At 39.6% G+C, this 23,457-nt stretch overlaps 1 protein-coding gene across 1 annotated transcript in view; it reads right to left on the reverse strand.

Moving 5' to 3' along the window:
* The window catches only part of PDE6D (phosphodiesterase 6D), a 34,791-nt gene that overhangs the window by 10,569 nt on the left and 765 nt on the right, over window positions 1–23,457 (reverse strand). The gene's annotated exons all lie outside the window — the stretch shown is intronic.

The raw sequence follows: 23,457 nt of genomic DNA on the forward strand, positions 1-23,457 counted from the left end.
ACAAGGGAGTAACTGACAAAGCAGCAGCTATACTGCTTACCTAGTCAGCAGCTTATCACACTATTTCTGTCATCTTGGATAGGAAGGCTGGTACTAGGACATACCCCAGAGTGAAGAAAATGCACATCTTGAACGAAACCTACATGCACTATTATCTTCTAATGTGTTTAATTGGTTTAAGATTCTTCCACCCCAGCATGAGAGATATTGTTACTAAAAATAAAGAGTGCTCCACCTCCTGAGCAGCAGTGGAGACCTGCAGGCAGGATGACGAGGGCATTTTAAGCATTACTGAAAAGAAGAAAGTAAATTAATATTGGTTTAATACAATTACTCTTTTTGAAGAGGTTCATGTTAAGCCACTTGACAGGGGTAGCTAAGAAGAGCAAGTAGGAAGCCAGGCAATTCCAGCTTTGTGAAGTTTGTATATGTTGAGGGGGGAAGGAAGAACAGTAGTGTATTCCTAATTCAGTTTTCTCACTCTTACACCATTAAATTTTCATTCACCTGGATTTTGGGGGCTTGGGGGTTTTTTTTGGAAACAATGTCTGATTTAAGACTCAATAGATCAAATACTCTTCAATCCTGAAGGCAAGAAAGGATTAGGTAGAACAGCAGAAGGAAGGGTGTACTGTTGATCTATTTATATTCCACCACCTATTGGGTCAGCAAAGTCTTACATAAAAGCTTTGTAGTAGCTGGAACCTGACTTGCTTTATATACATGACATGAATTAGCTTCCTCATAGACCTACTTTGTTTAGCCCGATGAAGGGGAATGGTTTGTGCATTTCTAAATCCAAATTTTTCTTTCTTGAATACCTCTGTTGTCAGAAGTTCTTTCTTTTTTGTATCTGTCATAGAGATCACTTGGTTCAAACAAATCAAAACTTACATCCTTATCTTTCAGTGCTTTAGCATTGCAAAAGATTGCCTTGTATTACCACACTTGTAATTAAGAGTAGCCTTGAAGGAAGAGATTGAGTACAAACAAAATTTATCATTAAAGTAGTATGGAGTTAAAAGAAGTTCTGACTCAATCTTCCTGACCATCATTTGTATGTTTTAATGTTTAGCACTTCTTGAGTATCTCAAAGGCTATGGCAAACAGTAGGTGTCATTTCTTTTGTTAAAATGATCCATTTTTCATTTTATTCCTTGCTGTCTACACCATTCTAAAACCTCAGGAACTGCAGTACTCTTATATTTCATAATAAAAACAAGGCTAATGTTCATAACCACTCCTAGAAGGAAGGTCTTTCATCATCTTTGCCAGCTTTTTTTTTCTACATGAAATGCAACATTAGAAACAGTTCACTACATGCCAGGTCCAAACAGCATCTCAAAAATTACATGTTAATGAGACATGTCCTCTGGAAGAAGGTGCAGCTGAAAGCCCTAAACAAGTCAGACAACAATCCCTGTTGTAGACCCAAATAAGCTTCTGATCTGGACTGGCCAACCCTCACTCCTGATTTTACACACACTGTTGTGAAAAGCAGACGCAACCAGGCAGTCATGACATGGGGCAAGCACATTACCTTCAAGCAAGTAAAGATCACACTTTAGGGATTATATTTATATCAAACATATTTTCCCAGAAGAATATTTGCATCTCAGTTGCTTCAGTCCAGTCTGAGGAATGGGGACCAATATAAATTATGCAAAGTAACTACTAAACTACAGGACTACAAAGCAGACCACCTAAATGGCCTTACGCTTCTCCTCCACTCATGCCATTCATCCTGTAATCTTTGCCATCTCTGATCTTACTTTTTATTACAACTTCCACATAACTCCTAATTGTGTGCTTAAATTAAAGCATATGCATAGACGTTCTGCTGATTCAGGTCCTTGAATTCACTCTGTTCACACTCAAGAGAAATGCTGCTGTCTGCTGTTTAATAAACCACAAGTACACATGCTGGCAGTGTTCTTCTTAGCCTAAGGATGAAATTCAGTGCAACATCCTATCTACTGAATGAGCATCCATCCTTTCTGTGTAGTAACAAGAATACCAACACATAAAAACTGGAAGTTATTCCTCACACATTACTGGAGCCTTCAAGTATAGTACTGTCAACTTCTCCTGCTTCCAGAAAGCAGCACACTTTCTTGAGTTCCTGATTAGACCAAAAACATGCTATGACTGCTCCTACAGGAGCAGAACTTTAAAAAAACTCATCTATTATAAATCAACTTTCCTGGAGTGATGCACAAGATATGGGTTACTGTGCTTCTCCAAATGATGGGAGGTGCTGGGGACTGGAAAGGTGCTCTATTAAATCCTCAAATGGAGGGAAGCCAATTATCCCTTCAAAGCACTCCTGACACTCCTCCACTTGCTGTACAAGAGCCTGCTTTTCAAGTCTCCTGTACAGAACAAACTGCTGTGCAACAGAAGCCAGGGAGATCCACAGATTAATGTGAACCACATGACAAAATGCAGCAAAAATCCTCAGCAACCAACAAAGTCATTTCACAGAAAATTATGTAATCAGAGGGATATATTTAACAGCTACAGCATCACAGCAAAAATATCAACACAATATCATATACCCATATACTTTATACTTCCCTTTATACCTTCTGCCTTACATCTCTGTGTGTGCCTGCACAGATCTGGTATCACCACAATGAATTTCCATCTAACATCCACCACACAGTTCTGGATTAAGCTGCTCTTGGCCTGTATTTGGAAAGACAGTTACACAAGTTACTGCACGCCATGCCAACCTTACCTTAGCTGTAATAGAAAATGATGGTAAAAGGGCAGAAGTTAATATTGCTCCCTTCTACTGTGTTAAGGAGACAGAGCTCTGATCATTCCCACTGGGCAGTAGGGTGGCCCTGGAGTGAAGCTCCAGTACTCCCTGCTTTGTGTCACATCCTCCCTGTGCCTTGGATGACCATTTTGAAACTGAGCTATGTTCATACCAAGTATTTCCTGCTTGAACCTCGGAATACATTTTAATTTAGCAAGGCTCACTGTGAAAGTCTACAACAAAAATGCAGCATAGGTCCATTCACAGCCAGATCAGCTGCAATGGGATGCCAATTAACTAGAGAAGTATAGAACCTGTTTACCTCTACAAACATTGGAAATGAAGTAAACCCACATCCAGCATTTGCTAATAAAAATTTTATCCACTTAAACATCTGTGCCTTTGAACAGTTTAGGTTGAAAGACACAAATATTATGCAGTATTTTCATCAAAATGAACAACTAACATCCATCTGTACTCCACAGCATCCTAGTGACAGCATGTAGCAGAACAAGGCAGAGTTTGCTTTAAGTTAGTTTACGTTTAATTTTTAGTGTTGGCAATTAACTGTCTGAAAATACTCAAAAGTGAAATCTCTCCAAATCTTAAATATTTAAATCAGAATTTGTGACACCTACAGTAGTCTTAACAAAAGCAGGTACATGTATGAAAACAATGAAGATGAAGAGCTCCTAGACTCTGGAAGGAGAAGTGTCCAGCATGGGCAGGCACAGTGAGAGAATGTGTTTTCTTTCACTGGTAATACCCATCAGTATTGCAAACTAAGCCAGGCTTCCATTTCACTGACTTTTCCTCTCTTCCTCAAACCGAAGGAGCAAGAAACAAACAGATGCACATTTTAAAGGAAAGCATTACATATCTACTGAAAATGAAGCTAAGGGTCATCAGGAGGGAAAAAGGGAAAAAAGAATAAATTATAGTGGTTTGTACACAGCTGAACCAGGGATGTAGACACTACTGCTTCAAGGTTTACACCTCTGTCCAGGTAAGTCTAGTGTTGAAGAAGCTTAACTCTTACGAAGTCCAGCAAATTTTGTCAGTGATGAGCAATAGGAACCAGTTTAGGTATTTGCAAGTAGCCTTTGATTTCTTCAGACAAAAGTAACAACATGTGACACTCCCGAGCAGCTCCTGCCTGCAGCAGATGAGGACACTGCCCTGCTACCCCAGCACACCAGCTAGGGCTACAAGAAAAGGCTTCTGGAGGGCATGCCAGGCACTTCTCTGGGAACTAAACTCAACCCAGAGAGATTAAACCACTTCCAATCTCAAAAAAAACCCCCATACCCTAAGATTTGAGATCCCTAACAAAAAAAATTTAAAGTAAAACCCAAAATGTACTCGTGGCACAATGAATATGATGTTGTTTAAAGTGGGAATAAGCTCCAAATCAAATCTATACACACATCACTGGCTTATGGGGCAGATTCCCCTGTCAGAGGGAGCAAGCTACCTTCTGTGCCAGATCTGTTTGCTACTATCAGAAATATGCTTTGTTTCCACTAGAGACAGATGTTAAAATGGTCCCTAGAACCAGATAACAGTGCCAAAATAAAAGCAAGCTGAAGCAATGTAGTGGTTTTATGTGTTTTCTGCCACCTGTGTTTTTTAGGCTTTTCTTTGGGTTATCTCAATAGCCTTAACAGAATTCCTTCATACCAATGCCTCAGCAGGAAAAACAACATGTGATCACATCTGGAGATTGCTTTACAGTCTAGGTAGTAAAACAATCAATAACTTGAAAAAAACTCATCATTCCTTGTAGGACCACGAATTGCACAAAGAAAATTATTTTCTCTTTTCCAGTGCAATAACACCCAACTCCTCCCATCTTCCCTGCATTTTAAATGCATCTCAAAAATTAGCATGTTAGGAAAGCCTGAGCTTGTGCTAAGAACCCTTTGAATATGAACATAATTAATGTCATCAGTAATACTCTGATTTTGAAGAAACAGCAGGTGAATCAATGGGAATGATGTATTCATCCGAGAAAAGAATGTGACCTTTAAAATCCATAGGGCTTTATCAGAACATAATTTTAAAGTGTGTTGCTCAGTGGAAAGAACAAAACTGAATGTAACTAGGGAGAAAGCTAATAGAGGCATCATGTATACAAGGGAAACTAAAAATACAGTTGAAACACTGGAACCTCCTTATAGAAGATTCCTGGCCTATATCAAAAGTTAAGACAGGTTGCAGGACAGCTTGAGGAGCCACAACCAGAATGATTAAAATTAAGTTAAATTCTTTAAACCCAAAAACAATTGGAATCAGTTTGTCCACTTTTTAATTTTAGCACATCAAACAATTTTCCTCTCTGCAAGTGAACACTGAAAGTGATTCAGCAATTGAAATAACTTTATTTTGTCTTAACTACTTCAAAACAGTAATTTCTTCACAGCTGAACTATTATGGTAACATTTCAAGGTTCTCATCAATAAGTGAACTAGAGGGAGTTTCATGGAAACAATCTATCAAGGGGTTCTGGTGCATAACTTCATTTTCATAGATAAGGTTGCAGCTAGAAGCCCTCACAGGAATTTATCTCCCTGTAAATCGTTATGGACTATTGTTCTTTACAGAGCTGATGTCACGACAGTTATGCAACAAAATCAGTTTTAACGGAATGAGGCATTTTAAGCCTCAATACGCCTCTTTATTTTATACAATTATTCAACTGTTTTAAAATATGCATTATATTGGCTTCCTTATAAAAGAAAGCTTGGATTGATTTCATGTCATTTTTGCAACACTGAAGGATTGGATTTTTTATGTCTAAAAGGATCTTCACACTTCCCCATATTGAAAGGGCACAGACCTGAGCAGAGGAACAATGACTTCTTTGACCAAATTTTTAAAAGGGATAAACATGGCTGCTTAGCTGGCATTTTCATAGAGTTTCACTTGAATGACCTGTAGCCTTGTGTGCAAAATGGAGAAAAAGCAAACCTAAAAGGCTCTAAAGAGGCAGTTTTATCAGCACTGCTTGTGGCCAGTCAATGCTTTTGTTCCTTGAAGGCCTCTGCAATAATTTCTCTATTGAGCAAAGTGATGTTTATTGAGAATGGCAAAGCTGAGCATCAGCAGGTCCCCCCGCTGTTCCGTTTATGCATTCAACTCCAAGCAATATCTCTGGCTGAAAGTGTCCCCTGGTAAAATAAGCAACTGAATACACAGAAAGCCTCCATGACTTCCAACTGCCTGTGCTTATGTAGTGACTATGTGCTTTTTCCCCCCATTAATGTTTAATTTCTTTTTTCTCTCCTTCATTCCATGTCTCTCTTACAGAGGTCTCTAGCACATCAGCCTATTGAGCTCCAAAGACTACTTCTGATAGTTCACAGATTTATCAGTTTCATGTATTTTAGAAGAATATGCAATTTACTGGAGGCATTAATATATCGTACTTCTAAGTACAGATATGCAGACTGGAAACTGGTGAGAGGTTTGGCTTTGGTATGAACTGGGCCAGCAGTTTGCACAGCTTCATACTGTCATTGTCATCTACCAAGGGCCACTCCAGATGGGAGGCAAACCCCATCAATTACCTGGAGAGACAGGATGCCTCCCTGAACAGGCAGTACAGTACAGCTCAATGATCAGTAACTTAAACCATACCTAGTACTACACTGTGCTTCAAAAACTTCAACTCATGCTCTCAAAAGTAGCTTTTTAATAACTGCCTATTGTAGAGACTGGGAAATAAACATGAAGACTTGCCCACAGCCACACAATGAATCAGTAAGAGAAGAGGAAAGACATCTCAGGAGGTGTTTGGCTTCAAGACTTGTGTTTCAACAGACAATCCTGCCTCTCTTTTTAGGCAGCCAGGAACTGTGCTCCCTGGCTGATGGAAACTCTTATTGTAACTTGGAGTGACCGCAGGAGCACAGATTGCTGCCATCATGCTGTGGGGTGGGTGCCAGTGGTTTCCTTCACTCTGTTTCTCTTGCTTTTGTTGGTTTCTCAGTCACCCTATCTCGAAAGCAGGGTGGTTCTGAATCACTGCCAAGCATTACTAATGGAAGTGGGAAGCAGAAAGGAAATAAAGAGGACTGCTTGCAGAATTAGAAGGACTTTTTAGTGTCTAAAATGCCGTATTAAAGCAGGACAGCAAAATGGCTGTATTAGCTCTGATAATAGAAGCAAAATGGTTCTAAACTAGAAAAATGTGCAAGCCTCTGAAACGTATCAATAATATTCTTGTTCTTTAAGACAACTTAAAAAAACACCAGAAATACAAAATAGGAAAGTCATGGGGGAAAATACAGCATTTGTTCCTGCCTTAGTTCATATTAATTCAACCAGAGCTCCTGTGAAAATTTTATTTTCTTTTTACTTTCTAAGTCTGGACACTCAAGTATATTTTGAGCTCAAAGTGCTTCAATGAATTCAGTGCATAGGTCATGCTCAACATCACAGGTTGTTTTTTTGTTGACTTCAGGCAAGTAGCCACCTAGGCTAAAAAATCTCCACCACTCTAAAAATTAGTGATGCCCCTGATACAAAGTTTCTAACATGCTTTAGCCGACCATGTTTCCTTCGACATTTCATTAGGTGTAAAAGAGAGCCCAGTGAACAAGTGGAAACACAGCACTTTTCCATGCATTCAAATTGTCCTCAAGACTGCCAGCTCCAGGAACTGCAGCAATAATTTTGCAAAAGACAGCAGTAGATCTGAAAGGACAAACTCTTGGGACAAATGTTTTGGCTGTTCACTGCTGGCAGGGACAAGCAGGCACCATTTTGTACAAAAAGACCATCAATTTTGCACAGAATGACTATGAGTCTAAAGGACTCTTAGAGATGAACCAATATAAACACATTTTGCTTAAGTAAGTCCAAACAGCCTGGTAGCACCTTCACTTCATCAACACCCTCATGTTGGACTCCTTGAACACAAGATGACAGTGGTTGAGCAATTAAATTTTAGAGAAAGTTCCAAGTCTTGAAGCTGTTTGGTTAAATTACTAAAAATAAACCCCATGCTAGGCAGAGTTGTGCTTTCAGAACAAATGTCACCTGACCAGCTCTACAAGGATCCACAAATGGCCCTGTGACACTGAGATACTCCCTTGCACTGTACTGTAATGGAACTATACTTTGGGATTAGTTGTTCCTGTATCCACCAAAGCTTCCCAGAGTCGGATTGCAAGCCGTCACTGTGTGGAAATGTCCACCCTGTTGCATCCTGCCTTGTTTCCTTTTTTCATTACATTCTTTCAGAATCTATTGGGATCAGAGGAGGACAAAGACTAAGCACAGCACTGGAATAAAAAAAAAACTTCTGGAAAAATGCAGTAAGTTCCAGCAGCAAGCTTTTCCTAACTGAACTTTGCTTGAAAAACTTACCAGTAGTTCCAGCCTCACCAGATCCTGCTGAGTATGGGCAAGGACTCATTTTTCACTCATTCTTATGCAATGCACAATTCTTTCTACACAATTTATTATCACAAACAGTTAAACATTTTAGTGGGCAATCTTTCAAATCTTAGCTATCTACCTGTAACTGAACTCTTAAACATTAGGCTCCATTCTTCCTTACACAAAATGCTATGAAGAAACACATATTTATTTTCTTGGATCTCCTCCATTTGTGAAGGGTGTCTGAACACCTGACAGCCCTATTTCTCCACAGAGGCTAGTTCCAAGGATAAGCAGCAGACCTGTCTCACAGACACACATTGTGACTGTAGCCCTGGCACCTAGAGACACAGAATCAGCCTGGACAGATCTGGCAGCCCCAGCAACACTGGTGCACAGGCAAGGAATATAGGCCAATGATAATGAGATGGGGCTGCACACAGCCAGCCCAGACACAGCACAACTTGAAGTGCTCAAGCTCTGTACTGAACCTCCCCAGTGAAATTCTGAGCCTCTCTGCCCTCTGGGAGCCATTGCCCTTATCTGCTTTCTCCACCAGAGGAGTAACTTATAAAAAACACCAGCTACAATGTTGCACAATGAGGTAAAACAACATTTCAGAAAGGGATACAGAGCCTCAAATGAGCTGGTTAGATACTCAGCAAAATGGGAACTGAGTTTGACTTAGAAGAAACAAATCTATGGGGAAGGCAGTTTGTGTGGAGTGCATTTTAGTTCAACCAAGATGAGCTGCTTGGCTTTCTAGCGCTTGTTCTATTTATTCCTCTTCTCCAATCTTCTCAGTGTGACGTCTTTAACGAGGAGATCACAACATCCCCTATACTGGCCGGGAAGATTAAGCAACACACACACACACAAGTAGAAAGCAAGAGTCTTTGAGATTTAACTCAAAATCTATGCTGGTTTGCCATAAAGATTTGACATTTAAATGACTGAATAATGTTAATCTTCCACTAATATTAGACTGCTGTTATGAGGTATTACAGGATAAACCCAAGCCCTTTTCTTTTGAAAATATATCTCCTTATCACTATATAAAAGATGTCTGTTGATTTTCCCCTGGGGATCTTCTGTTCTGGGAGATACGAATCTAATGGTGGACTTGCCTATGCCTAGGTGGCACTAGACCACAAAATAGGGAGCAAGGGGTTTGTTTTCATTTTCATAAAGCTCAATAAATACACTATTTATTACTAGAATAGCAGCTGATACACAATCAGAGCAAAGTCCATCTATTTTTGAAATTACCAGTGCCAGATTCTGTAGTATTTCTTTACAAGGTTCATTGGAATAACAAGGATCCCAAGAACACAACAGGGGTAATTAACCTCTAATTTCTATGAGCACAGTCATAAAAGACTGCTTTAGGGTGAGAAGCAGGAAGAGAGAAAAGAAGATCACAGTTGAAATAAAGAGAAAATTTTTCTTTTGTCAGTAGTCTGGCCATACTACAAAGCAAGTACAGACCGCAGCAATAATTTTTTTTTTTTTAATACAAAAACTAACCAACAATCTTAGCTAGAAGTGCATAGCTGAATGCTCAGATTTGTGGCAATTTAATAAGTCTGTTTTAATTGCTTATTTTCTATCTCTTTCCATTGTAAGACAAACAAAGATACCATTGAGGATGCATCTCCCCCGATAAGGCAATCAGAACATGAGCCTACAATTACAGTAATACTTTGCATAAAGGCTTCCCTTATTAATCCAAAAGAGCTCTATTTCAAAACCCACTGTTTTACCAGGCTGCCATTCCCAATAGGGCAAAAATTTTTCTGGATTCTTTGTGCCTGAATTCCAAGCAACTCAACTGGGCTTCCTCTCTTCGGAGAGCCTTTATCTGTTCTATTTCCAAGGATAAAAAAGGCATGGTACAGTGGCACCACTGAATGTCCAGCAGTTCAACAACATCAGGTTCTTCCTACTGTTCCTTTGGACTGCTGCCCATGTCAGAGATCAGCACCACATAGTTCACACACACAGGATGCATGTACTACCCAGACACCTATGTTGGTAAAGCCTCCTATTAATCATTCCTGTACTGCCATGAATTAACATTAAGTAGGCGATTAGTGTGTTAGCAGCCAACAGCCCTGCTAGCCTGGTTACCTCTCAGGTGGATACTGTTTCCTCAAGAATTTTATTGTAATTTCTGCTGGCAAAAAATATTCTACAAAGAACAAATATATATTCCATCTTTTAATGGAATTCTTTTTCTCAATCTTCATGAAACAAAACCCAAACAATCCCCCAAATTTAGCATGTAAGACATGACAATTCAACATATAGAGCTGTATTAGCAAGGACTGTGAAACAGGTCCTTGAACATCAAATTTAGCAACCAGGAGGGACTGTGATTTTTAAAAATCTTCTTCAGCAGAAGACTGGTCAGAGCAGAGTCAAGGAATACAGATTTTGTACATTTGAAAGACTTCTTACTTCTGGTTAATGCTCAAAGACTGGAAGAGGCTATGAGCACACTGCACTATTACTGGGGAGAGATCCTGTTCTGAGCTGCCCTTAAAACACTCCCTGCACAGGAGGGCAGATATCCTTAACTCTGGATATACAAGCAACTGCAGCTACCACAGAAGTCTTCAAGAGCCATCATTTTAAGGGATTCAAGTGACACTTTGTTGTTCTCCAGCAATCTTACGTAACTGGTGAATGTTTGGTACATGAAAGGAGGCATCTTTCATATCAAGAGCTCTTCACCCATGTCTTTCACATGAAGGACAGCTAGTTGTCCCTACAGAAAGTTCTGCCCTTAAATTTTTTACATTTCTGATATAAAGTTGCTTTTGTTTGGTCTCTTGCTCTTCCAGGGAATCAGGAAAGAGCAGAAATAAAACTGTGCTCAAGAGCATACTTTAACTTGTGCTGCTGAGAAAAAAAACTAGGCCAGGGAAGATTTCAGTGTTGCTGTCAAGTGGGGTTTCCACCTATACAGAACAAAGCAAAAAAATCCCTATTGAAAAAGACTTTGTAGAAACATTTAGGGAAAATCTGTAGCTCAGTCTTCAGATAGACACGTCTCAATTTCAGAGAGGTCTGTAAAAGAGGAAGAATTCATTTGTGCAAAGGACTTCAGGGACTCAGGGATTTTTATGTGGCCATGGAAACTTCAGGCTGTGTGTTAGCACTCCAAATCCTCCTCATCAGATCAATAAAGCCTGCAGTCATTACGTCTGATAGCTCCTGCCTTCCAGGAAATGAGCTTGTGAGTTTTATTCTAATTGTTAAAAGGCAGGTGTTCACACCACCAAAGTCAACCATAAAGGGAGCACTTAAGATTCTTGTTGGCAGTCTCAAGAGAAGGCAGGAATAAAAAGGTCAAGCACTGGATTTCTCTTGCATTCACACACTGATTCCGTCTGAACTCCCCTTACTGAACACCTTTTCAACACAATGTCAATTTTTAAACAGTACCTTTCTCTGGCAATTGAATTAACTGGGAATTTGTCACTGCACTCGAGTCAATCCAGATTAATGCACAGAGTGAGTTTAGAGTTGAGCTAATTATCCCTCATTTAACCTTTGCATGAATGTTCTTATTCTATACCAAGAGAGTCCAGTTCCAAAGTTTTGAAGTGACTTGGAACTGGACACACTCACCCAGGGATAAAGGTATGCACAGTGGGGAAATCAAACAGAAATGGTTAAACTGCAGTAAATTTTAAGCACATGAACAATGTGGTTTTGTCTTGAATAGAGCTTTTTCCAACAACATTGTCACGTCTTCTTTGACACTGGGAAGAAAAGTACAGACAGTGCTTTATCCAGTGCAATACATTTACGCCGTGTAGCTACATCCATTCAAGAACCCCTGTGCCCAAGCCCGTTGGCATTGGTGTGCATTCCCTCAGAGATTACAGCTCTGCGTGCTAGTCAGAAAAACAGGCCAGACAATTGACCTTCCTTTTCCAGGTGGGCTCATTTGCCCTTTCTCACAAGTAATGCTAGAAAAAGACAAAAATGAATGATATCCTAAAAAGATCCTCTTTACACAGCTTTGAAAGCAAATGCCAATTGCGGCCTTTGGGGAACAAGTGCTACTGCTGCAGTACATCTGGTAATTAGCCTATAAGGGTTTCTGTTTATGACAAGAGTGAAAGCTAACTATTGCAGCAGAAGTAATACTGGCTGAACATAAATCTGCTGTTTTGTTCAGTCTCCCAGCTGTGCCCAGTGGATCTGCACCAGCAGGAATGTGATGCTGGAGTTGGTAGGGCAGAAGTCACTCAGTTCCCCTAAAGGTGGTTTACTCAAAGCACTTGATGCTGGTTTTGAATCTCTGCACCTTTAACTGCCCCACAGTATCTCACACAGAGCACATCCCTCACTGTTTCAATCCAGAGCTGTTCTGTAACCAGGGATACATCTAGAGATCACCACGAGTTCTCTGGGAAAGCAACACAATATCCTTGAAATTAATTACAGAATGGCAAGGGGATTTAATCTTGTTGAGATTTTATATAAAACAGCATTTAGCCCTGGCACTCACACTCTACACCTAATAAACAAAATAAAAATTCAAATCAGCCAGAGAAACAGCTACAACAAGCACTTTCATGAAGTCCACAATGACAAATACCAAACTCCTATTTGCTGACACAGCACAGCAGAGGAACAAGCCACACTTTTCCTGGCATTAGCTTAAATGGTTCCTTGGATATACAATCCCTGTGGATAGTACTGGCCTGAATTTCACTGGGGCTACAAATACTTCAGTTTTGCTTATTGTTTTTTTTTAACTTGAACTATATCTGCATGAGAAGTGGGCATGCTTTATCCTTGCAAACTGTACAACCCTCATAGCCAGAAGGGGTGACTGAACAAGAAGAGCATCCTCACTGCCAGTCACCCTGTTTTTCCAGGCACAAACTGGCAGAAAATTATTATGAACACCCTCAATGTCAAGCTGAGGAAGTCAGTAAAGACGTGGATACTGAGGTGGATGTCAGTGGCCCTCTAGACTCAGAGGACAAGACCAAAGTGAGAATCAGATATAATTATTTAATGGGTAAGAAAAAGAAAAGTCATGGATCTGAGACACTAAAGTGGTTTTATCTCTGGAGTAGTATGCAGGCAGGACCACATGCTGCAATACAGATCAAATAATTTTTGGTTTTCCACTTAAAACTGACAGGACTAAAATTATTCAAGGAAAACAAGTTCATTATCTTGTCTCTTCTGAGGAAGGGAGGAAAACTTAGAGCATACAGACCAAGTGGAGAATGAAAGCAAAATGAAAATACAGTCAGGAGGGAATGACTGGCAGTTGCAGGAGGAAACTAATCTTGTGAATGGACCAGAGGCTGCTCAAAGTGGATGCAGAGAGGAGAAATAAAGGGGGATTTATGCAGATTGAAACAGAACTCTCAAAAAACGACTCCGTATCAGAAATACTATGCTTTTTTAGGAATTTCCAGAATATGAGAAGTACTTCAGTTGGCAGTGTGGACTAGTGATTTGACAATTTAACCATCCCAATACTTTACACAGTGTTCAACAGTACAGCAATCTGAAAAGAGAGAGAGTTGTTTGGAAAAGCACTACAGCAAAACACGGAAAGTACAAGGAAACAATTCAGCTCCAGACCAGTTTCAGACCTCCTCTCCAAAATTCTTATTCTGAATGATGTACTTTGACCAACTTCTACAGCTCCAGTAACATGACCTACAATGATGTGAACCTCTGAGCATGTCACTATGATCACCATGATCTGGAAGATGGAGGGTCTGTGCCCAAACCAGCATCTCTCTGCTTTAGCATGCATTGGAATTCAGAAAATAACCATTATTGTGGGGACAGAGTAATGAAACCTCCACTGAAATGACAAAAAAAGCAATTACCTCTATTACTCTACCCTGTTTCCAAGCAGCTCTGATAGCTTTCACTGTCAATAAAATCTACAGTTATGTTTATACTAAAGTTTCAATTTTACTATTTTAACATGCTTGTAGCTGTATGTTAAATTTTCAGACTACATTGAATCAGATGTTTGCTGTTTTAATAAATATCTATTAATATATTTTTCAGCTCAAGCAATGGAATATCTTATTTCTGCTGTGAAAATGGACAGAATGTATAAATACAATTAGCTGTAATTCACAAGTTGATTCTTTCAATACAGGTATTAATAATAAAAAAATAAAAATTTACTTATTGAAAAGCTAGACTTAGACACAGCTGACACAAATGTTTATAAAATATTATATTAGTGTTTCAAAGTGTGGACTTCATAAGCATTTATGTTAAGGTGAATACTAACATGGAGAAGTTATACACAAAAAGATGAAAAACTGCTATAATCAGCATTATCTGCACCCTTTACAGGTGTGCCTACATTAAAATATAGTCCTTTTTTATTTGAATTTGCACCTTTCCAAACATTCTACTGCCTCATTCACTGCATTTACTATTTCAGAACTGGCAACACTAGGACTGAGGTAGACAATGTTACTAAGCAGGAAAACAAGGTACTGTCTTATCAAGGCAAACAAACGCAAGAAACCACCACGAACTGTGAAACATTTTCAGTTGGCCACTGGCAGGGCTGTAGTTATATGAGAAAGAGAACCTTACAGAGGGCAGTACGGATCAGCAGTAGAGATTTGTGCTACAGCTGCACTGCCTGGTTAATGCCTCCCTCTAATTTGTATAAATGGGGAGAAGGTGGTCGGGGAGGGATTGCCAGTGGTGAGAGAAAAGGAACTTATTTTAGTGGCAGAATGGAAGATGCTTGGAAAACCAGGGAACCAGTGTTTCTTCCTTCCTATGAAACTAACGCTTAAGGTCAGTGTGGTAGTAGTACAATGCACTTCCCTTTGAAGGAATTACAGGGGGAAGTACATAAAACAATTCATTTCTGGAGCTGTTTAAATACTGCATTTTTATGGCAACAATACAATTGTAATGATGCCTTGTGGATTAATGAGGGTGCCATAAATGAACAGCCCAGACTGGATTGAGAAATTTACTGGCTTCTCTGTCTCTTTCTGGAAAGAGTATTTAAAAAAGAACATGCATTTGCTCTCCAAGGCTGAATAGGGTTTTTAGCCAATGATTTCCTATGTCTGGTTCATTGAGAGCCTCAGAGAATAGAGTCTCTAATGGTACTTGGTGCATGACCCTGTTTGTGACTTTGCCTGGTGACCAGGCAGTAACTTGTTACACACCACAGTAATGCTACAGATTTCTTGCACAACTCAAGGGCAAAGAGAAAATTACTACCTTACTGATGTAATCTCAAATGCATTTCTCTTAAAAGAAGTTATGTGACCACAGACTTATCAATGTGAAGCTAAAATGCTCAACTAATAATGCTAAGCTAGGTTTTTAGAATTGGTGCTGGATAACTAAACATGGTATGTGAGAAGCCTCCTCAGGTAAGGTGGTGCTGAGTGTTGGAGAACACAGCACAATGCTGCACTGAGTTAATCTGATCTGAGGCTGTGGGCATGACATCCAACAGCAGCAGTGGCTGGAGAGGACACTGCCGACAGCCCTCCCCAGCTGCTTCTTACTTTCTCCCTCAAATTGAACAGCTGGGATGTTGGTAGAACTGCCAACCAGCACAGGTCCTGCTCCTCAACCTGTTGCTGAAGTTGTTTGAGCCAGCAGGCAGGAGACTGCAGTTCTCATCTGAGCAGTTTGGCTAGTAAATCTGAAAATGAGGCAACAAGCAGCTGGGGATGGTAACCCATGCTCTGCACAGCTGCTGTGACAGAAGCATGCAGCAAGAAGAATGCAGCAAGAATGAATGAGCAGGTATTTTTTGGATGTCCTCTTTGCTCAGAAGCAGCACACCACTTCCTGGACTGAGCTGTTTTTAAATTTCACCTGAAGGCTACTAAGGTTCAAGCAAAATAACAAACAGAAGGACTTTTCCCCTCTTTATTTCAGCTTCTGGGAAAGGAAGTAACTTTACTAGAAAAACAGTGAAATCTTAAGTTGGACTGTAACTGACAGGGCAGTATTCTAATGCATAGAGAGTCTACTCTAAAGAGTTAAACTGGAAGAAAATGTCTGAAGTACCTTCAAAAGATCTAGCTGTGTTAATGGCTGGTAGGTATTTCTTGGTGTCCAATTTCCAGATGGGTTGGTCTATTCCACCACATGGCAGTACATTAATGGGGATAATGGTTGTTCTTCTACCTTCTCTCTCTACAAAACTCTTCCTTCAAGAGTAGTTGAGGGTGTTGCAGAACTCCCAGAAGCACAGTTAGCAACAGTTCATGCCAACACTTGAATCAAAACTGGGTCCTCCTTAGTGTTTCTGTAAGACTTTTCCCAAACACAAAAATTTTATTTAAAGCTGTGCAAATAGCCAGCTTTTCCACTGCCTCCTAAAATATAGTTTCCTTTGACCTCCCAAACCAAAGTGACTTGACATTAACTCTCTGCCTCCTCAGCAGGCTGTCCCTGATCAGAAGTTTCTGATGCTTAAAACATCAGATGAACTCTTGGTTCCAAGCATGTGTAGCTTTCCTTCTCAAAAGGCTTAAATTAGGTCATGTGAAGAGGAGGAAAGAGGCATGTAAGCAATCTGCTTTCATTGCTGAGTAAAATACATGATCCTCCCCACTTTCTTGATAAATAGGAAAAGACGGATATAATTAGGTGTCCTAAGGACCAAATAAGCTTCTGACTTGCTACAGAGTAGATGAAGGTTATGTACAGTGTAGCATACAAACCAACCCATATAAATAGTCCTCTGTAGAATTACTGAGTATAATGCCCTGCACTCTCAATCTCTAATGGAAGACTATTGCTCCTAGTTAGTTACAATCCTTTCAATCCAGGAGTGGATAAATTTAATAACACTATTCTTTTGTGCACTGCTATCCCAAAGACTGACTGAAAATAAAAAAATTATTTCCCTTTCTCTTTTTACCTAAGCCTGCCATTCTTCCAGGAGAATGTTGCCTGAAATTCTAGTCATGAACATAATCAACTCAAAGGCTCACTCATGACTGAACTAATCTGATACTGCTTCCCTTAAGTCTCTTCTATACATAACATTTCTGTCACACTGAGAACTCTGTTCAGGAGAAATGTGACAATGGAATCTTGAGTTCATAATCACAACTGAAAATCCTGGCTGTCAACTAGAATTTAGCAATGTGCAGTTGAGATCTGGTTCCTGAGAGAACCTTGGTTGGTGTCAGGTGTCTCCTGGACAGAGCCTCCCAATAGTCCTACTGTGTCTGCTTGGGCATGAGGGCAAACGGCATTGGAAACCTCACGGTAACGCCCAACTCCCTCAAACTGCTCTGGGAGTGATGCTACACAGATGACAAACCTGCTTCTGTAAGTGCTCCTGATGAAGTCTCAGGACAAAAAGGCAGCACTTGAGGAAAGCTTTTAATATTCAGAGCTTGCTACTGTAGTTTATTGCACATTCAGAATAAACATATGATGTGCTCCTTAAGATGTGAGAGCAACAGATGTGCAAAAATCACCTTTCATGTGCTTAAATAACTAAATTTTATAAACTCTGCTATACTAATATGCAGAAAAAAAGGACAAAATTCAATGTTGCCAGGTGGACCTTAATAGATTAAGATGTTTTCTGCTTGTTCCCTATACCTGGGAATGTAGCATGCCTCCTATTTCTATACAAATGTTGACCACTAGATGTAAATGAAGCACTGGTTTATCTTTAATGGAGGCTCTGAGCTCAAATTTGAAGTTGCCTTAATTTCCCAACTTAGAGAAATTGAAGAGGCTTATCTTACATAAATAAAAGAAATACAGTAGCCTGCTATCTTATAAATTTCATGTAAAATTTTGACTCAACATTCTTTCTGGGATCAGCCTAAGTTCAGAGATAAACATGTAAGAAGTCAAATCAGCTTCCACACTAAGGTTGCTTTAGCTAACAAAAAACTTTTTTTTTTTTGCCAGAGACACAGGAGCCACATCAGATGTCTATATTAATAAAACCCTACTCTGAACAGTATCTGTTTAATTTGAGGATTTTTGGATACCTCCCCTGTTTCTCTATATCTGTGTAAGCTTGGCTTTTCTCCTGTATCTTGGCTGTGAAGATGCAGGAAAGGGGTTGGGGCAGGGAGGAAGAAGCTCTACCAGTTCTCACTTGATGGATTAAATTACTATCTTCTGCTCTGTGGAAATTCAAATACTGTAACAACAGATGAAGCAAAAGGCACCAATGACTTCCAAGGATGCAAAGAGTAACTGATATCTTAGCATGATACAAAGGAAACAAGGGGAAATAATTTTACTAATGACAACTGCATTATTTTAAGCACTTCATTAGGTTGGCACTAAGCAAGCAATTAAAAATACTGAAACCATAATTCCATAAAATATTGGATAGGTAGGCTTTTGGAGAGATCAAAGGATAAATCTTAGATATAAAATTTTAACTACAAAGTGCTAAAGCAATATTGTTGATTAAAAAGAAAAACCAGAACTCCAATGTCAACTTACACTTTTAAGTTGATGTCAGATGTATTCTCTGTGGCACCTGGCAACTCATTTGTATCCTGTGATGTCCCTTCCACTGTCAAGGGCACAAAGCCTCACTTCCAACACTATGCATGGACTGCATTAAATCTGATAAGTAGACAACTGTCTGTAGCTCAGATATCAAGTTAATGCAAATCAGAGGTTAAGCACCGTTAAATATTTACACTTTTTTCAATGAAAGTTAACAAGGGGAGGACGTGAAGTTTTGGTGCTCACTAAAGAACCAGGCAGGTAAAACCAAACCTGTTAAAATTGCTCCTGCTTTATTTTCAGGTGTGCCTCATGACTCAGTCATAAGAAACATGATCACTCGGTGTTTAGCCTGCCAGAACTATAGATCATTGCATTGTGCAGAGTTTCTGTCAATGTTGAAAATAATTCTGATATGGTAAACGTACCTTGACTACCATGAGATTCAACTACCAACTACAACCTGGCTAAAGCTTCTATGTGAAACTCTGGTCTCTGAAACAAAGATCTCTCAATGCTGCCAGGGTGAGAACTTGCTCTGAAGTCAGACTAACTGGGAACATGGACAACTCCTGCTTGTAAAGTATTTTAAGTTTTGTAGAAAGTAAGAGGGTTCTAAAAACCAGAAATATGGATGAGGGAGAACAAAGTTATGTTTTCTAGGGTATTTTAAAATGGCATTAGAGCAAGCTATGTGCAATTTCTGCTTTGGGTCTCTACAGAGTACATGTCCCAGCTTCTGGCCAGTCCTGTTCCTTCTTTTGGCTGACCACTGTCTCCTTTTAACCCATTAATTTGATGGTTCATCTTTCTATTCCATTGCAAGGAGTCTAAACAAAGTGAGATCTGAGGAAGTGTACAGAGGAAACCTCAAAACAATGGGGAATCTTTAAGCCAATTAAAGCTGCGACCTTGTTAGTTTTGTAAACACTGCAGCAGGTAAGCATTTCAAATTAATAAGCTGCCAAAAATCCACCAGCCTAACAATTAAATTGGAAACTCAATTCCATGTTGCTTCCAATTAGATTTCTCAGCTTTGGAATGCTGCATGAAACTAGTTCAAAACCTCAGTGACTGTTCTAGGAATTGATGGGCAAGACTGTCATTCAGTTCCTGTGTGTACAGCAGACCTGGCTGAAGTTGGAAGTTTCCCTGTGTGCAGAGTGATATAAAGTTCATAGATACTCTCAAAGATTTCTGTTATAACTATATTTTCACTACAGCTCTATCCATCTTTCTAAGAGGATAATGCTCTGCTAGAAAGACTTCCTAGACAGAAGAACAATGGTGAGAATAAAGCTGGAAAAAGCTCTGGGAGCTAGGAAGATGTTGCACAGGGAAGTCTGAGGATTGTAGAAAAATAGGCCAGCCTTTGACATGAGAAGTTTTGCCTGCAAGTGTTGGAGTGCTTGAGCAACAGGTGTATGTTTACACTGACCACAAACACAAGTTTCACAACTCTGTAATTGTTCTGGAGTTAATACTGTCAGTTAATGCTGTCTCTTTGTGCTTACATTGACCATATTAATTTGTTTCAGGAGACTTCTGAAGGAGAGGCTACTGCACAGCCTTAAAACAAATTTCAAAGGAAAAACTTACTCGAAACTGATAAACAGCTACAGGACAATTAACACTACAGAGATTCTGATAAGACTCCTCTGTACAGAAGCAAATAAATAGGTGATATCATGTTTGACTTGTAAGATTTAAAAGGAAAGCAGATGTCCTTACTGCTGTGTTGAGAGGCAAGACATGGCACTTTAAGCGTGCTATGAGAATCAACCGACTCGTTTGGGTTTTCTCCTCCTTGCTGTTCTGACTGAAACCTCACAGAAAGAAGCACTTAAAGAAGTGGGAATGTGGTCCCTCAAGAGTTGGATGTGAATCTGCTGTTGCAAACTATGACTGGGTACTTCTAATCTACAGCATGGATGCTTTCCAAATGCTGGCAAACCAAACCAAACAGGGTAACTGTCCACAGGGTCCTTATTCTAGTGCGTTTAAAAAAAATAATTCTGTGCTAGTTCATCTCAGAACAAAGGTAAACAGGCAACCCACAAATTGACAAGGGAGTTGTTGAGGGGGAGCCATCAAAATAAAACAACCCTGAACTCTGACTGTTGGGCAAGTACATCGCTGGTGTTACTTTCTTTTGATAAAGGATGCTAAATATGTACATTTATTCATACACACTAAAGATAAAATGACAGAACAAGATCTGAAGAATGTGTTGAAAGGGTAAATGAGGGTCAAGTAAAATGCCCTTCTGTAGCTTGACAGAGTAACTGTCCCATCTTCCAGAGGAAAAAAGGCATAATCTAATTTCATGCATTTGAGATCACAGGACCAGATGTGCATAAATACTTGCAGAAATAAGACTTGGCTAATACTTCACACAAATGGATCTCCAGTTACCAGCTGAACTGATGTTGCTTTTAGCCAAACAAGTGCATTTTCATAGCACTGAACTACCTGTAGATATTGTGTGGGGTGTAACAACTGCTGTTCAGGCAAGTGCCTTTAGAATAGTTTGTTGATAAACACACTTACAAGGTCTGTTAGCAGATACTGTCCCTGAACAAGTGACAAGCTCTAAGTGTTTGCTGTCTGCTTTCAAAATTTTTCTGCACCATATTTACTGGACTGTTAGTGGTCAATTTTAACTGGTGCCATAAAAATTCTTAGGACAAGTGTAATAAAGTATAATATTCTCACTTGCCTGGAAGCATCAAATATATTTCCCTTGGTTTTAATGTTTTTAAAATAGCAAAATCCATGAGAAGAGGGAATAAATGTTTATGGCTTGAATTTTGGGACATTAGTCACAACATGTTTCTGCACTACTGTCATAGAGGAAGGAAAACCTATCTTTGCATTGAAATTAGAGCGTGGATTTAGGCTATAATTTAATTTCCACATGCCCCAATCATCCAGCATGCCCCAATGAGTAGGAAAGCTTGTAATTAACCCCTTCTCAGGAACCACAAGTAAACAGAATTGTTTGAGGAAACTCTGATTACTCAACGTGAACTGGACTTCCAGCTAGAGTGCCTGCTGTTGGGTTAAAGTTAGCAATTATTTTGGAAGCCTGCTTCCTCAGTGATGCTTTTGGCCCTAGCAACTGTTCTTGCCTCCCAGGGAATCCCCTGCACACAGCCCCTGAGCACAATGCCATGCTCCTCTCTTGTGCTAAAAGCAAGCTCAGTTTGAAGTGCCAAGTTTGCAGGATGTGCTTAAGTTGGAGTTGAACTCCCTCCCTCATGGGAGCAGAGGAGAAAGGTTTCAAGTACTAAAAGTATAAACGGAACAGTTTTTCAGAACGTTTCTCTCTTCCTTTCTATTGAGTACATGTAGCAATAGGGTGGGTGGAAGATAAAGCACCTCTGAACTGTAATTCTCTCTGGAACAAACGCCAGCCCTTGCACAAGGGATGGGAAGTCTGAGCTGATGTCTCCCTTACAGGGAGAGTGGTCACAGCTGGGCATGAGCAGTTTCCTGTGGGGATGGTGTGGTGTCTCAAGGCTTCCTCATAAATGAGGAATGTCTGTTCGGCCACTCTTCTGGTTTACTAAGGGCAATAGATGTTTTCCAACTATTTAAGCTTGCTAAAAGTTTCAGTTATTAAATGCTTCTACAAAACTTTCCTGTTTGTCAGACTTTGTACTACACGGCAACTATCAAACTACTCTACAATGTTTTTGGAGAAGTGCAGTCCAGATTTTGCCTTAAACTGTCCTGTCAGAAGTAAAAAAAGTAAAATTTCTTTTTTTTTTTTTTTTGCAAGGACAAGCAAAGGATGACTAGACTTGAGACACTTCAACACAGACTGCAGAGTACTTCTAATAAAGCTTCTTGTCCATGTTATAGCTGCTTGAGATCATAGAAGTTTGTTGTCTGACATCCTTCCTCTCAAAGAGCAAAAAGTATTTTCTCTTTAAGACAGCAAACAACAAAAAAGTATTGTTTCATTCAAAGTTGGACAAAGGCCTTTATGTAAATTCTGCTATCCAGCAAAGACTATGTAAAAACACATGCAAAAAGCACTTAAAAGTTTGTTCCCTAGGCTTAACTTTCAAGGCACTCCTCACTTCTACCAACAGCTTAGTCTGGTCTTGTCAGAAGCTTGTTCTAATTGCCTGCACAAAAGGGTTTTAATTTATGTTTTGACAGCTAACATACTACATCTTCATAAATACAAAGAACTGTCAATAGTGCCAGCACAGAAGCAAAGGAACCAGATGCAGTACTAACAGCTGGGGGAGACTGCAGTGATTCTATAAAAAGTTAAGAAAAGCATCTGCTTATAGTTTGATAACAGCTATCTATCTAAATCCAACCTAGAAAATCAGATTCTGCTACAGCTGGCATAGAGATTATGTACATCTCACTGAACAAAAAAAAAACCACCACCCCGTTTAGAAATTATAGGTTCAGATCTAAAGGATGTTGCCTTCACTTCTGTCCTTTTTATTGTAAAAAAGAAATACAAACCAACTCACAACAATATTCTCATGTCTAAAGGTCAAGATAGCAACCTTACATTTGCCTTGTAAGCTTAGAAGAATTTACTTCAGTAAAATATACCATATGTAAAATAAAGCTACTCTATTTCTCACACTCAGTCTGAACATGGGCCTTTAGGTTGAGCCTTTCTCTACTCTGCTGAAATCCTGAGCTGGAAGGTGCATAAAGGCTCTTGCCTCTCTTCCAAGCTCAGATCTATCTCATTTCATCAGCTTTAAATTCACATCCAGGTACCACAGGCATAAAATCAGAATGCTTTTTGAAAGCCACAACATGAAAAGTTTTAAAACGAA

This window comes from Aphelocoma coerulescens, chromosome 9 (assembly GCF_041296385.1).
Source record: "Aphelocoma coerulescens isolate FSJ_1873_10779 chromosome 9, UR_Acoe_1.0, whole genome shotgun sequence".
Taxonomy (NCBI): Eukaryota; Metazoa; Chordata; class Aves; order Passeriformes; family Corvidae; genus Aphelocoma; species Aphelocoma coerulescens.